Raw genomic sequence first — 14,648 nt, forward strand, 5'->3', positions numbered from 1 at the left:
CTCTTTACTTTTCCATTAGGTATTTGAAAAAGTGTAAAAGCTTCCCGCAATTAATGCTTGAGGAAGGCATTTGCACTGGATTCAACTGGCCTAACTGGGGGCCCTGCATGCCTCGTGGTGCAGGGGGGTCTGTCCATGTTCTGGGAGGGGCCCCTCAGACTAAAAAAATAAATATTTTTTACTAACATTTTTTTTAAAAATCAGAAACCAATAAAGTTTCTTTTTGAAGTCACTTTTCTTTTTTAAATAATTATTTTACAGAAATAATGTCTTTATGCAGTCAGAGTGACTTAAAAAAAGATTCTATTTCTTTATGAAGTCCGAAGGCTCCCCCACCTCATGACATGGAAGCCTGAACGCTAGTGGCCTCCAAGGAGTGGGGCGGCAGCGGGTGCCACCAACCTCGCAACACCATTTCCGACACCTAGCTTCCTGGTGCTACCGGGAAATTACAAGTCCTGGCGAACCAGGAAGCTATGTGCCAGAAAATGTTTGTCCCCATGGGTTCATGGAAGCACCGGCACTAATGGTGCCGTTGCTTCCGTGATGAGTCAGCCTAGTGGGGCTGCTGCGCCCGTCAGAGTCAGACCTGTCGGGCACCCTTGATTCTGGACCACCCCACTCATAATGAGGCCCACAGTTTCTGTTTTCAGTCACTCTGCCTTCATTAAAAAAAACGTCTGTTCCAGTGTGGTCCTTTAATGGAAATAATTTCTTTATGAAGTCAGAGTGACTTAAAAAATAAACCATTTCTATTTGAAGTAATGGGACTTCCCTCCACCCTGTGACACGGGGGCCTCCCGATCCTCTGCAGATGACGGGGACAAGCATTCCTGGCTACTGCAGGGAACTAAAGGTCTCATTCCCTGGACCAATGGATTAAAGGTAAGAAAATGTATTTTCTTTAAATGTGTGTGCATGCATGGAAGTGTGTGTATATGTATGTATATAATGTAATGTGCATTAATGAGTGAGTGCATGATGCAGCCTGGGTATGCCTGTGTGAGTGTATGGTGAAAGTGTGCACACTCAAATGTATGGGTGGCTGGGTGTGCGTGTGTGAGTGGATGGTGAAAAGGTGCACACTTAAATGTATGGCTGGCTGTTTGGGTGTCTGTATGGTGAAAGGGTGAACACTTAAATGTACGTGAGGCTGCCTGGGTGTGCCTGTGTGGTGAGAGGGTAAACACTTAAATGTATGGGTGGCTGCGTGTGAGTGCGTGTATGTGTATAGTGAATGATGTGTTTGCTTGTGTTCAGGGGCTCTACAAAACCTACATTTTGGGAGACCACTAACCCTTCAAATGTTGGGAGAGGCGCTAACTTCACGAGCGGTGGGGGAGGGGCAAACGTATTTGTGTGAGGGCATCTAACTTCTTCACACATTCTAATGAGACTATTCTACTGCAGATTCAATGTTATAAGCTCTCTCGTTTAAGTATGAAAGCACCCACTTATGGACTGCTGTGAGAGTGAGCGGTCACCTGTCCCCTCTCTACCCTTCCAATCACTCCCCTGGCATGCAAGCACTAAACCCACATCACGATTTCCACTGCCTAAAAACGAACAGTGAAATGCTTTACGTTAGTATTTGCTGGGCCTTAACGACACCGTTTAACATCTGTGTCCTGTTTTGTAGGTCAGCCAGGTCGAGTCAACATATCCAAAAATTTCAGGGGGTGGGGGAGAGGACTAAAGCCCAGTCAGATCAATGGTGCTGTGCCACTGCTTGTGTTTACCGCCATGATTACCTATTGGTAATCTTCATTACTCATTTTCCCATTCTTCCTCATCCAAGTACTTGTCCACTCATACACAAGTACTGGGATGAGGTAGCGGGACATGCAGGTAATGCCTGGCTTAGTTACCTGTAATCTTAGTTACTTCTATCCCCACTCTTCCTACTCCTTGTACTTACCTATGAGGGAAGGTTCCTCATACGTCAGCACTGGGACAAGGAAGAGGGACGTGGAAGTAATTCTGGGCCGATGTGCTGATTTTGGGCAGTCGAGGAGGGGGTTGGAGGGAGAGGGGATGTGTGCTGGGAAGGGATTGTGGGATACATCGTAATGGCAATCCATATCCAGGCTAAGCAGGCATGATATGTGGTATTAGTGGCTAGAGAGGCATTTTGGTGCATCCATCTATTAGTTTGGCTTGACTTTCTTTCACTGAGCATCTCTAATAAAACAGTTTTGCTAAGTGTAATTGCCTGGCTAGTCTGGCATTTGGTTGCTGCCAGTCTAGCTGGTTCTTACTGTGGCAGTATATATGTTTCTGGGCATCTGTCATAAAACAACCATGATGCGTGTTATTGCTTCGACTGCTATTTTTGTGCAACCAGTCTAGGTATGTCTAAATGTGGCCTGGCATGCTTTCCTGTAATATGTTATTACGTGTCTGAACTGGTCTACATTGTAAAGCCACTTGGACATGTTTTCATTGCGGCATGGCATTATTAATAGCAGTGCATTCAATTAATGAAAGCATTAATGTTCCTGTGCACTGTTGGTGACGAGCATGTATTGGATTTTTGGACTGGTGTTACCCTACAAAACAATAGCAAAATCTCTGTCATTTTAGCCAATTTTTATCAGAAAGTGTGCACGCTTTTGCGTATTGTGCAAGCTTGGTAATCTAGGCCGGCCCAGAGTGTGGCGCAACCCATGATTTGTTGCTGAACTAGGGGCACCATCAGCATGGCCCCCAAATGTTTTGTTGCCACTGCTGGATTGCTATGGAATCTGCCTGCTTTGGGTGTAATAATCAGACAGATTCTATAGAAATCCATTGTTTAACACCAGAATTAAAATGCATGCTGACAGAAAACCAGGCATGTTAGGCAGGCGGAGCTGGAAGGGCAGGCGGATGTGTTAAATACGGTAGTTAGTATATAAAATTACACCAGTCCTAAAATATGTTGCAGAGGGTGTTTGGTGCATTTAAATAAAATAATGAACATATCGACAACACTGCCATTATTTTTTCCTTCGTTATAAACACATGCAACCGTAACACGCCGCTCTCCAAATCCACATGCAAAATGTAAAACTATCTTGCAGAGGGTAAATGGTGGCGGTAACCATGGAGTACTGTTTTTCCCCCCACACTTTAACGCTCTGGAAGACTTGAAAAATGACCATCGCTGTGTTTCCTTCATTCATTTTAGCAAATGCAAAGCCAGATCAGATTTTATCAGATTAAAATTATGAGGAGGAGTCCCTAAATTGACTTAGCCACCCAAACTTCTCTTTCTATTGATACCTATGCAAAACAATGTGCTGGATGCCTGTTTTCAGAATTGGAGACAGCAAGCAATGTGTTTTAATCATATTACCAACCCAAAGCAGGTTTACGACACCTCAAGTTGTTTCAGTGTCATGTGGGAATAGAGTAACCCAGGCGTGCCTCCTTGTTTGCATTCTGTCATTTACAGCCCTGCAGTGATACATGAGAAGCAAATACCAGAATGCAGAGACACACTCACACTTGACCAACATGCTGTTATGGAATATTCATCTCTGCTTCACAACCAACATATAGACTAAGGGCGCAGTGGTGGCAAAGAAGCAGACTACTGGTATCTGTTTACATTTTAGTCAATAGTGATTTGCAATATACACATTTGGGAAAGCTAAACTACAAGCCCCATAATGCAAACAGCTGTTTAATGGGCAGCAAGGCTTGGATGGGAGGTGTCGGACATGTCATAGGACCATTTCTCCATGTGTCACGCTTTGTTGGCATGTAGTCCCCTCTCTCTAGATCTAATAAGCCAACCAATTCAAAGTGTGGGTTACACCATTCATGGCCTCCAGGCTTGCACCAACTTTCCATTGGGAAAGTAAAGTGCACTGTTGTACAAGGGAGCAAGATATCTATAGTACTGCAGTATGATATGCTTAACAAGTGCAACAACAACAACAAAGAAGTGCCCTTGAAAGGCGAGGAGTAGCGGAGAAATGTCAGGCGCAAGTCCATGTACCCAGCTCAGCCTCTTATCTCAGCTGATAAAATCAATGCGATCCTGGTGGAAAATATGATCTGGCAAAATATTATGACTGTCCTATGCCTCTAAAAGGTTGTAGTGGAAGAGCCAGCTTAATGGTAGAGGGGCCTAAATCAAATGTTACACTTTGTTGCTCCTACTAACATTGATTTGGTTGGGCAATGATGACAATGTTTCTTAAGAATTGCATCAGGAAAATGGTTAATGCGCCACTCGCATTAAAAGACAACTTTTCTCGCTGTGAATTTATTTTATGAATGTTGGCTTGGTGGGTTAATGTGCCCGCTGCAGTGATTGATGTGAAACCTGCAGCTGGATCTCTGCTGCAGGCTCTTTACTCGCTTAACTGTTCCAAGTATTTACTGGCTTCACATATTAAAATAAAGCTTCTAGGAATGTTTTATGGATGCTTCTAGAACAAATAACATTTTCAGAAATTACACGATTACTGTCATCTGTTGTGGAAAGATGGGCAAATGGGTTAATGCACATCTTGATCAAATCTGAGCAGCTTGATGGTCATTGAATCCAATTTTGTCAGACGCAGCACAGCTTTTCATAATTCCAAGGTAAAAAAGTATGTTATATTATTTTGTGAAATGTCATTTTCAGCCTTGTATATATCATTTTATTGTAATAATGCACATTGCGTTTAAAAAAAGAATACAGGTTTGTTCTAAATAAATTAACTGCAAGCACAATTTCTCTCTCCCTTGCTATTGTACTACTTTCAAAGCTATAAAAGGACTGTGTGAAGGCGGTGGGGCTTCTAAAACGTCATGGAGAGGTCCCAACATAGAAACATAATGTCTGGAAGAAATGCTAAAATGTCTAATTGGTAGAGACAGCATTTGTCACTTATATGATGTTTGGACAGGCAAATTGTTAGGAAAGGATACCGATGGGTTTAAACTTAGGGTAGGGATTGTCGGCCCTGTTTTAGAGAGAGGATACTGCTTGGGAGCATGATAGGTTCATACAAATTACAATTGGAATCTCACAGATACAGGATAATGGACTGAGCCCTGTAGGAGGAAATGTTTTGCCAGAAGGCCTGATTGGAAAAAGTTGGCCATGAGGCCTAGTAATTTGGAGGTTAGACAAAGGGGTCCATGAGGCCATTGAGAGTGGGATGATTTGTTTAAGGGTGGGAGATTGTAGGTATTCACTCATTGCTTATCGATAAACTTGATAACTCCTAGTCCTACTCTTCCTCGTCACAGTATGTGCTTATGAAGGCAGATTTTCCTTTCGACAGAACTTTTTCCAAAATTCCTATATGTTCCCATCTTTATCTTTATAGCTCCTTTGCCTCATATTTGTGGTGTAAAGATCCCGATCTGTCCCGGAATCTTGCGGTCCATACCCAAGGAACCTGGACGACCTTACCACCAGGGAGGGAGAGGTGGGTGCCAGTACTGTGAGGAGAACGAGCAGAGTTAGGAGTAATGAAGGTCACTGGCCAGTAATTTGAGTAGTACCTCCATGTCTCTCTTCCTTGTGGTAGTATTTACCCATGACCAAAACCAAAGATGGGACCAGAATATGAGTATACGCCGTAGAACAGCAAACATCTTCAAGTCTGAGAGAGAATTCAGGTGATTGCTAAGGGTACGGACGATCCTGACCTATGCAGCATTCCTGAAGGACAGAAAGCAAAACAAGAGGATGCTGGGACAAGTCACGTGCTTTCTACCCTGGATGTGATGGGAAGGGGCTATAAAGAATAAATGACGGAAATGTGTTGGAATTTTGGGAAAGGATTCTGTCAGAAGGTGGAGCACTTGCATAAGTACAACCTGTGACGATGAAGAGGGACGTGGGGGTGATAATGATGGATTACTTCACCAGTTAAGGGCATTTTAGAGTGTACGGCAAAGTGGACAAAGGAGTGGAAGGAGGTGTTGGACCTTTCTTTGACTAAAGCTGACCTTTATCAACTTAAGCAGAACCTTCTTCCCAGCTTCCATTGCTGCCCATGTCCACCAAGGCTGAAAACATGCTTCCTGTAAAGTGGTGCTGCTCGGAATGCGACACTGTTCTGAACAGGTGTGTCAAACGAAAGAGAAAATATTTCTCAGTGATTGTCCACACATCATACCGCATTATTCATTTATTGTTGGATTTTTATAAAGGCATGCAGAACACCACCAGAAGGTACAGAGTATAGCTATCACGTTAAGACATGTCCTCTAACCCAGGGCCAAACTCCAGTGCCATCTAATTTAACATTATTACCAGGGCCATCACAGGGAATGTGTGGGGGGGAGGGGGAGGCACGGGGTGCAGTTTGCCCTGAGCCTTATGCTGTAAATGGGGCCTCGGAAGCTGTTCACACCTTCTCCACAGCACCACCCATTCATTTGCTGAATCCCTTCAATGTCTACTGCCAGAATGCTGGGCCCTTCTGCAGGACCATTCTCACCCTCTGAACATCAGAGTGGCAGGGAGGGCAAACACAATGGCGTGAAGCTGCAGTGCCAACAGCTGTCTGCAGACATGTAACCTGAGAGCAAGCTTTTATATGAGTGGTCTCCATTACCTTTAAATAGGTAGCGGTACATCTTCTATATTGCAAACTGAAAGTACACATTGGGCCTCATTACGAGGTCGGCCTTAAGGGGTTAACGGCGCCGGTAAGGATGCCGGTGCCGTTAACCCCTTACCGCCGCATTACAAGGTCCCTTAGCGGGTCCCGCTAAGGGTGGCTGTTAAACCAGCCGCCCTTAGCGGGAGCCGCTAAAGGACCAGCAACGGGCCCGTTGTTAGATCCCTCCCTATTCCCATTGAGCCCTATGGGGGCTCAAATGGGAATGGGGATGGGTTTCCTGAATGGGGAAATACCGGGTCCTCCAAGGTTGGAATGACCCGGTAAGTCCCCATTCAGGGAACCCGGACCGGGTATGGGGGTAGCCATGGCGCTAATAGCACCATGGCTACCTCGATACTCGTAATGAGGCCCATTGTTTAAGTTTGCCAAGTCCTCGAATCATAATTCAGAGCATGTGTCCTTCCTGGTGTATGACCTTCACATTCCACTTTATAGAATAACACAGATGCATTGCTAATGTTTTAATCCACCAACTTTACTGCATTGACATTTGAAAAGATCCCATCGTACTTGTGGCCATTTCTCCTCTAAAAGTAAAGGATGCTTGCTTTTCCTATCGAACATGTTTCTATAACCTAGCCTGTTATCAGGTCCACTTTTGAGATCTGGTTATTTCACAAAAAAGTCAGTCAAATGACAGGCTGAGGTGTTTGGGGGGTCGGCGAGATTCCCTGGGGGCGTTGGTATCCAAAAGACAACAAAGCTTGATGAAAGATATGCTTCATCCTGTACCACGGTTGAAAATCAAAGTTATGCCAATTATTTCTACCCAATGCACAATACATATTTGGGTGGGAGGCTTGGTAAGTTTTCTTGATATGCCAGTTCACTTTTGGGTCAAACTGATGTAGGTATAGCTATATAATATGGTAGCAAGAAAGCTGGAATCCGAACATCACCACAGTTGTCTGCTCCTGGGAAAATGGCCATCCCTCTCAGTGCCTCCGTCCATTCAAGTGTTAAAACTGGGATTGAATAACACAGTGAAGTTCTTGCTTTGGATATAGGCAACGAGGGGATGAGGGGGAAAAGCATGAAGAGGAGTGAGGGAAAGAGGGGAAGGGATTAGCAGAGAAAGAATGATGCTTCCATGGCAGTGTCTGCATGGGCAGGCAGAGGAGCAGTGGCACATTACAGTAAAACATGTCTTTAAAAAAAGTGCTTCAGCAGGTGCATACAACCGCATATGTTAGAAAATGGATCCAGAAGAAAGTATTTGGAAATAGTTATGCAGAATTTCCAATAGGACACTCTACCTAAAAGTAAAACTAATAACAAAACAGGTACAGAAGACTGGTTGCAGCAGGGGTCGAATATCAGAAGTGTTTCCTCTCAGCTGTGAGTAGCTCATGCTTGTAAATGTACAATAAAAAAATATGAAAAGACCAACCAAGGCGGTTGCACACCGCTCATTCATAGGCAACTTACTTTAAAATTCAAACTCTAGAGCAGGCGCCTGCATTACTTTTCCCAATATTGGCAATTGAAACTCGGAATCATGAGTGCATTGGTAAATGTCATCATTTTATATTTGAATTAGAGCAACATTATACCTCAGTATGCATCATAGATGTATGAATGTACACTCGATTTTAAAAAACACACAAGGAACAAAACAGTGATATGATCTAATGTCAATACAACACAATGAACAGGACCTGATCTATGATTTGTCCATACATTCAGTCACTCATCACTAGTCTTGAGTGTGATAATGAATATTTAACATTAACAAATCATCATTTGAATAACTGAAAGAGCCATTATGGACACCCAAGGAAAGGCCTGAACATCATTCAAGGGAGCCGACACGTGTTTCGACGTCAAACGGGTGGTGCTACAGATCAGTTGACTCTATTCACTGATGTTTTGCGGGTAGTTAATTAGTATGGTTTGGCCCACACATGTCTTCATCAGGGCAATGTAATGTAAGTTCTGATTTGTGTCGCCGCACTGTGTCTTTGTGCGACATAAGGTAAAATACACTGAGCGATAAGTGTGATTTAGTTTTGCTATGTCTCCAAAGGTTCTTTAACTCAGGCACCGACCAATCACTATTCTCTGATACCAGAGGATGCTAAAAGTCTGCCAAAGTCAGCGATAGTATCCATGAGACGAGTATTAGACGAGAGAGAATCTCTAAACACGCAGGCAAAATATCTTCCGAATGGTAGGCACTCACACACGTGCTCCGAAATTGCTGTGTAAATTGTAAACTTGACAGTTAAGAAATTACTTCCACTCTGTCCAGTTGAAACATATGGGTTTTAATGATGGAATTCACCTAATAAAATAAAATCACCCTGGAGCGTGTGGAAATAGTGGCATGGAGTTTATATCATGGCACCCTGTTTTCAGGTGACACACGTGGCACAAAAGAGTCTATTTAGAGAAAGGCTGCGGTATGTTGATTGGCTTCTACAGGATCCAATTGGTGACGTACACGTTATTTGGTACTCAGATATCCTATGCAAATGGCATACAATAAATAGGCACCCATTCTATGCACTATCACTAAAGATTTGGGGCCTCATTACACAGTAGGCGGTAACCATGGCACTATTAGCGCCATGGTTGCCGCCGGTATTTTACCATGTCCGCCTTGGTGGATGGCGGAATTACCGCCCTACTCCAAGGTGAGCGGGGCGGTAATTCCCCATTCACCAAGGCACTTCCCCATTCCCATTTTTGCCCCCATAGGGCATAATGGGAATGGGGAAGGTGCTAATTACGGTACCGCAAATTGCGGTACCATAATTAGCTCCAAGGTCCCTTTGCGGCACCCTACTTTAACGGCTGGTAAAACCAGCCGTTAACGTCGGGTCCCGCAAAGGGAACTCGTAGTAAGGCGGTAAGGGTTTACCGGTACCGGTGCCCTTTCCGGTACAGGTAAACCCTTACCGTCTAACGTGTAATGGGGCCCTTAGTGTTAATTAAATGCAGTGCACACATATGATCATATCCTTACATGCGCTTCCACAATAGAAGTCTTTGCTGTAACTGCGCTCAATATAAATAACAAATCTTTCAATTTCCATGCACCTTACAAATGCACTTTAGTGAAAGGATAACATTGTAGGTCTGCACACTTTGCAGTTTTGTTCCTGCTTCAATACATGTTTCTTGATTGTGAGTCTAGGGAGGGTAGCTCAGGGGCAACCTGCTCGCCTTGGAAGCAAGACGAGACGCGCTTAGAAACCTCTGGGTATTACAAGGATTTTGATTGAGATGAGTCTTGCAGGTATTTTTGTATGAAATGCAGCATAGGGAGGCACAGGCAAACTAACTTTGCTTTGTGTTGCTATAAAGCGTTGCATACAGATGTGTATGGGTGTTTCAGTTTGTACTGTTCAATAAGTAGAATTGACCACCTTTGTTTGTTGTTTTGGCTCATTGTCAAAATGATATGTGCTCCAACTGGATCCAGTAGAAACCATTTCCAAAAGAGCCACTGAGATGTCCGCCACGGTTCTCTCAAATGTAGGGAGGTGCTTATATGGAACCGTATCAAAGCGTTTGCGGCCAGAGGGCTGCATTTTAGGGAAGCTTGGTTGAACCCCTAGGATCAGAGAAAGTCTTAGACAAGTCTTACACAATCACAGAGAATCCCTTGAATCATGGGAGACGTGGGTGTGATGAGTGTGCTTTCGGGCATCCCCTGGATGGAAGGATTGATTCTAAGTGGAAGATCCAGGTTTTTCCATTTTTCATCCACCCTTCACCTCACAACACGCCTTGGTCCCCGCTGATGTCATGTTTTTGGCTTCTTCTATGAAGCGGCGCGTGGAGATCACACCAACACACATATGCACAGAAAGGCTTTTTCTATGAGATTTGTTTCGCGTGAGATCATTATTTTGATTTGGAAATGCGACCGTCCATGCCATATGCGAGAATGCCAAACAGTGAGCTACTCATAAGGATGCCACTTTCAGGAATCTGAAACCATGATTGGGCAACCAGCCCTACACATACGCTGTGGGAGCACACCGTCCATGGGCACTATCTTTAAATCATATGAAATCACGGTTTGATAAAGCACAAAACATATGCCAAAATATAGCTGCTTAAGGGTCAAATATGGGGATTTTTATGATATGACTTCTCATTGGGGATATTTGGGTCCAGATGGGATGTAAACCTCTTCTAAGGCAAGGATTATGAGGTGCAGATGATAGTTGGGTTCAGGTCGACACTTACATGACAAAGGAGGCGCCATCCTCTCTAGAGGGTGCTCTGCAGGTTTGGCAAGGGTACATGACACTGCTTATAAACAGTGAGGGCGACAGTGACATGCTTGGCACCTGAAAGTGACATATTCCTGCGTGACCAGTGAGCCTCAATTGCGGACCCTGGTCCTCATTTTGCCTTTGTGGAAATTCCAGCCAACCAGTTGCAACATGTTTTGGAATGCAGCCAGTTGTTGGCATGGTTTTCCTTGGCATTTTATACACTGCCATGGAGACACAGAGTTCGATTTCAATTCCACTTAGGAACTGGCTATTGGTGCTTGCGGGTGTTATTTGATTGGTACTGGTAGCCTGCCCCTTGATTATTCTCTTGGGCCTGCCTGTGTTTTCTTGTATTCACAGTCATACTAACAAACCACATCCAGGAGCCTCCATCCATAAACTCCAAGGGGAGTGCTTGTATTTGTATTTTGTACCGAACCCTGAGGTAACTGGGCGCTGGAAAATACTTGTGGTTTACATACATGAAAATCAAAAAGTCTAATGATTTACATACAAGAGCATGAATGGCAGTGCAATTGAAGTTAGCAGGACCTGTGGTTACAGAAGCTCTGGGGCATACGACAACAATAGTAACAGAGTCTGGCCAGATCTGCAATCAAATGAAGAAAGGTTTGGCATCCGCAAGGGCAGTTTTTGGAGGGGCGTGTGTCTCCGATAAGTGCTGCTTCGGTAAGGAGGCTCCACCACACCCTTTGGCCCCGGGCTCACCAAACACCCCTGATTATAGTGCTTAGAAGTTGGAAGAATTGGGCACGAAGCTCTATATAGAAACCTGAAATGAATATTGTTTTGCGATTGGCGATGTGCGTTCTCTAGGGGAGCGGAGAATATATTCAACCACCTACAAAAGCATGAGACATGGAACCTGAGTGAATATCGGGGGGCAGGGGGAAAACAATAAATGGATTGCTCCTGTTAGCTCGGACTTTGATATTCTTTTGCTCTGCAGCGGCTTGTGGAAGGCAAGGCCCTGCTCCGATGGAGCTCTGCATGCGTTGTCAGCCGTTGCTGGGTCTCACCGGAGCCTGAGCCAAAGTCTTCCCTCAGCAGCCGCGCCACCAAAGTCAACATGTCTTACCCACATCCTACTGGGTCCCAGGGCCCAACCAGCCCTGCCCCCCACAAGCAAAACCACACATCCTGGTCTGAGGGCCGGAGGCTGAGGAACAAGCGCTTCTGCGATGAAAGCACTATGCATGGAGACGCGGCTCGCAGGCCCAGCGTGTTTATTCAAGCATCCTGGGAGAAACGTCTTTCGCTGCGGCGGCGTAACCGCCCCTTCGATGCGAGGCACGCTGGTGCTGCAGTTCGGACACACCCTTTAGTCCAACAGGCCGCTAGGAGTTGCCAACTGACGCCTGATTAGTGTATTTAGTGGTGGGCAAAGAACGTCACTGAGGCTTTAGAGCTTAGCTTCCTGTTGACGCAGCCACCGCACTGAGAACGAAATCATGTACCGTGGTGCGAAAATACACAGACATGGCTGTGGCTGTGCTCAGGGTGTGATAAAAGGCGTTGAACACAATGGCCGCAGGGGACTAAAAACGGTCACTTAAACAGAACACATTTTGACCTGTGTCTATCCTGGTTCTTGGAAAGAGCAGATTTTACAAGATGCGACAGCGTGCACTTAAGTTCCTTCTCAGGTAGGTGGACGGGTAAACAAAAGAAGGCCTGGAAATAATTTTCAAAGTGGGCCCATATTACACACTTTCAGTAAGCTCAATCCTTTTCCTATGAGAACATTTGGAAACAACACACAAAAAAGGCCCAGAATGCAGAGGCCTATCCGGGAATCTCCTGAGTTCCTCATAGGCCAGGCCACCCCTGGTTAGGGAAAAGAAGGGTTGTACGGGGCAGTGGTACACAGTGGTGTAACCACCGGTGAAATGTTTGGGGGGCACACAGATTGAGATATAAAGTATGGCTAAATGCCCCTCAGCCCCACACAACTATTCAACCAGCTTTGATCCCAAACATAACGGAAAAACGGACACCGCCAGACAGGTACACATCCTTCACTTTGTGTGGAAACGTGAGCTGAGGGCGGGCTAAACTCTACGGTGGAGTGTAACGAGATCACAGTCGCAACCCAGACAGCAATGATAATAGACTGTCCGATCAAGGTTCTAGACAAATATTCATATGCTTCAATTAAACAATCAAAAATCCAGGTAAGTAATTAGAAAACACAAGCAAAAACCCACCCCTGTGGAAAGAACACAGAAAATGCAGAACACAGGTTATGTTAAAAGTTCTTATTTGGCGCTCTGGTGGCTCTGTGCAGCAAGGGGTAGGCAGGTACATTAGTAGAGAATATCACTCGGGGTTCTTGAGCAGGCGTGATCAGGCAAATAAATACATCAATGTCAGTTTAAAGAATATGTCTTTTTTCAGGAAAATGTGCAAAAAGAGGAGTAAAAGTCACTATGGGCCCAGAAAGTACACATGGGAAACCTGGACTCATCACAATATGTTATTTTTGCATTTGGGGGTCCAATAGTAATGGGCAAGGATTCCTGGAGCTTCCTAATGCAGTGATTTGGTGTTGAGTTGGTGAGCGAGTTGCCTGGGTTCAATGCACACTGGTAATTCCCCCATTCCGAGCGTCCTCCTTGGCTGAGAGGCTGCCAAACCCCCGCCCCAGCCGAGTACTACTAACAAATAGAAATCAGCAAAAGTACACTTGAGAGTGTGGTTTTAGTGCTTTACTCGTTTTGGTCTGTTGAGCTCCTACGGAAGAATCATCAGGCTACCATAATTCATATGAATGAAGAAAGAAAAAGAAAAATATCTTAGATATGGCGGAGTAAGCTAGAATACTAGTTCATATATATATCGGTTTATGAAAAAAATGTCATGTAATGTATGGAATATCAACATTTAGATATCATCAAGCACACTCCTACACACGCCTACACCCCAATTCACAATGTATGAATGACACATACTTTTACTTTTTGAACATATGTGCGTGTTCCTTAGATAATGTTGTCGTCTTAATATCCTTGGAAATTAACAAGATAAGAGAATTCATAAGGATCAGTATGAATATTATTCATAGGTTTCAGCTATAATTGTTGCATCAATATCACAAAATGAAAAAAAAAACACAGATCAAACTCTGCTTTTTAACTGAAGCCAATTTTCTCTTCCAGCTGCAGTCACTGCATACATTTTTGGAAATGAAACCCTTAGTGATTCTAGGAAATCTGTAAGAACCTCTTTGAATATCAGTATTTCGGAAAATTAGACTCATGAAACCTTCCTCACTTGCTTACCTGTGCACAATCTTAGTGTATCTTTCCATAACCAAACACATGTGGCAGGATTTCAATACATTTGTTGCCCATGAATTTTAAGTACTTACTAGCATAACGCGTCAGTAAGCTAGCGATTTGTTATGTGACTATTTCACCACGTAACAGGATGTTTAGTGACATCACCACGCAAGAATTAAGGACTTATTTCCACAGTCACCGGTATATGCATACCAAAAAAGCAGCAGTCTGCAGAACTTACTAGTCAATACCCAAGAAGGGTCTGTAAACAAAATCCCCGACAAACATCCAGGAACATTCCCCTGCATGAGTTGCGGGAATTGTAATAACGTCATGAAAGCTAATACAGTACTACATCCTAGAACAGGAGAGAAAATCAAGTTGAAATATCATGCCACCTGCTTATCAGAGAATGTAGTGTACGCAATAAAGTGCCCCTGTGGAAAAGTCTATGTGGGAGAGACTTCACGGAAAATAAGAGTACGTCTCAACGA

The sequence above is a fragment of the Ambystoma mexicanum genome, chromosome 2q (genome assembly GCF_040938575.1).
Source record: "Ambystoma mexicanum isolate Mex_15411 chromosome 2q, UKY_AmexF1_1, whole genome shotgun sequence".
Lineage (NCBI taxonomy): Eukaryota > Metazoa > Chordata > Amphibia > Caudata > Ambystomatidae > Ambystoma > Ambystoma mexicanum.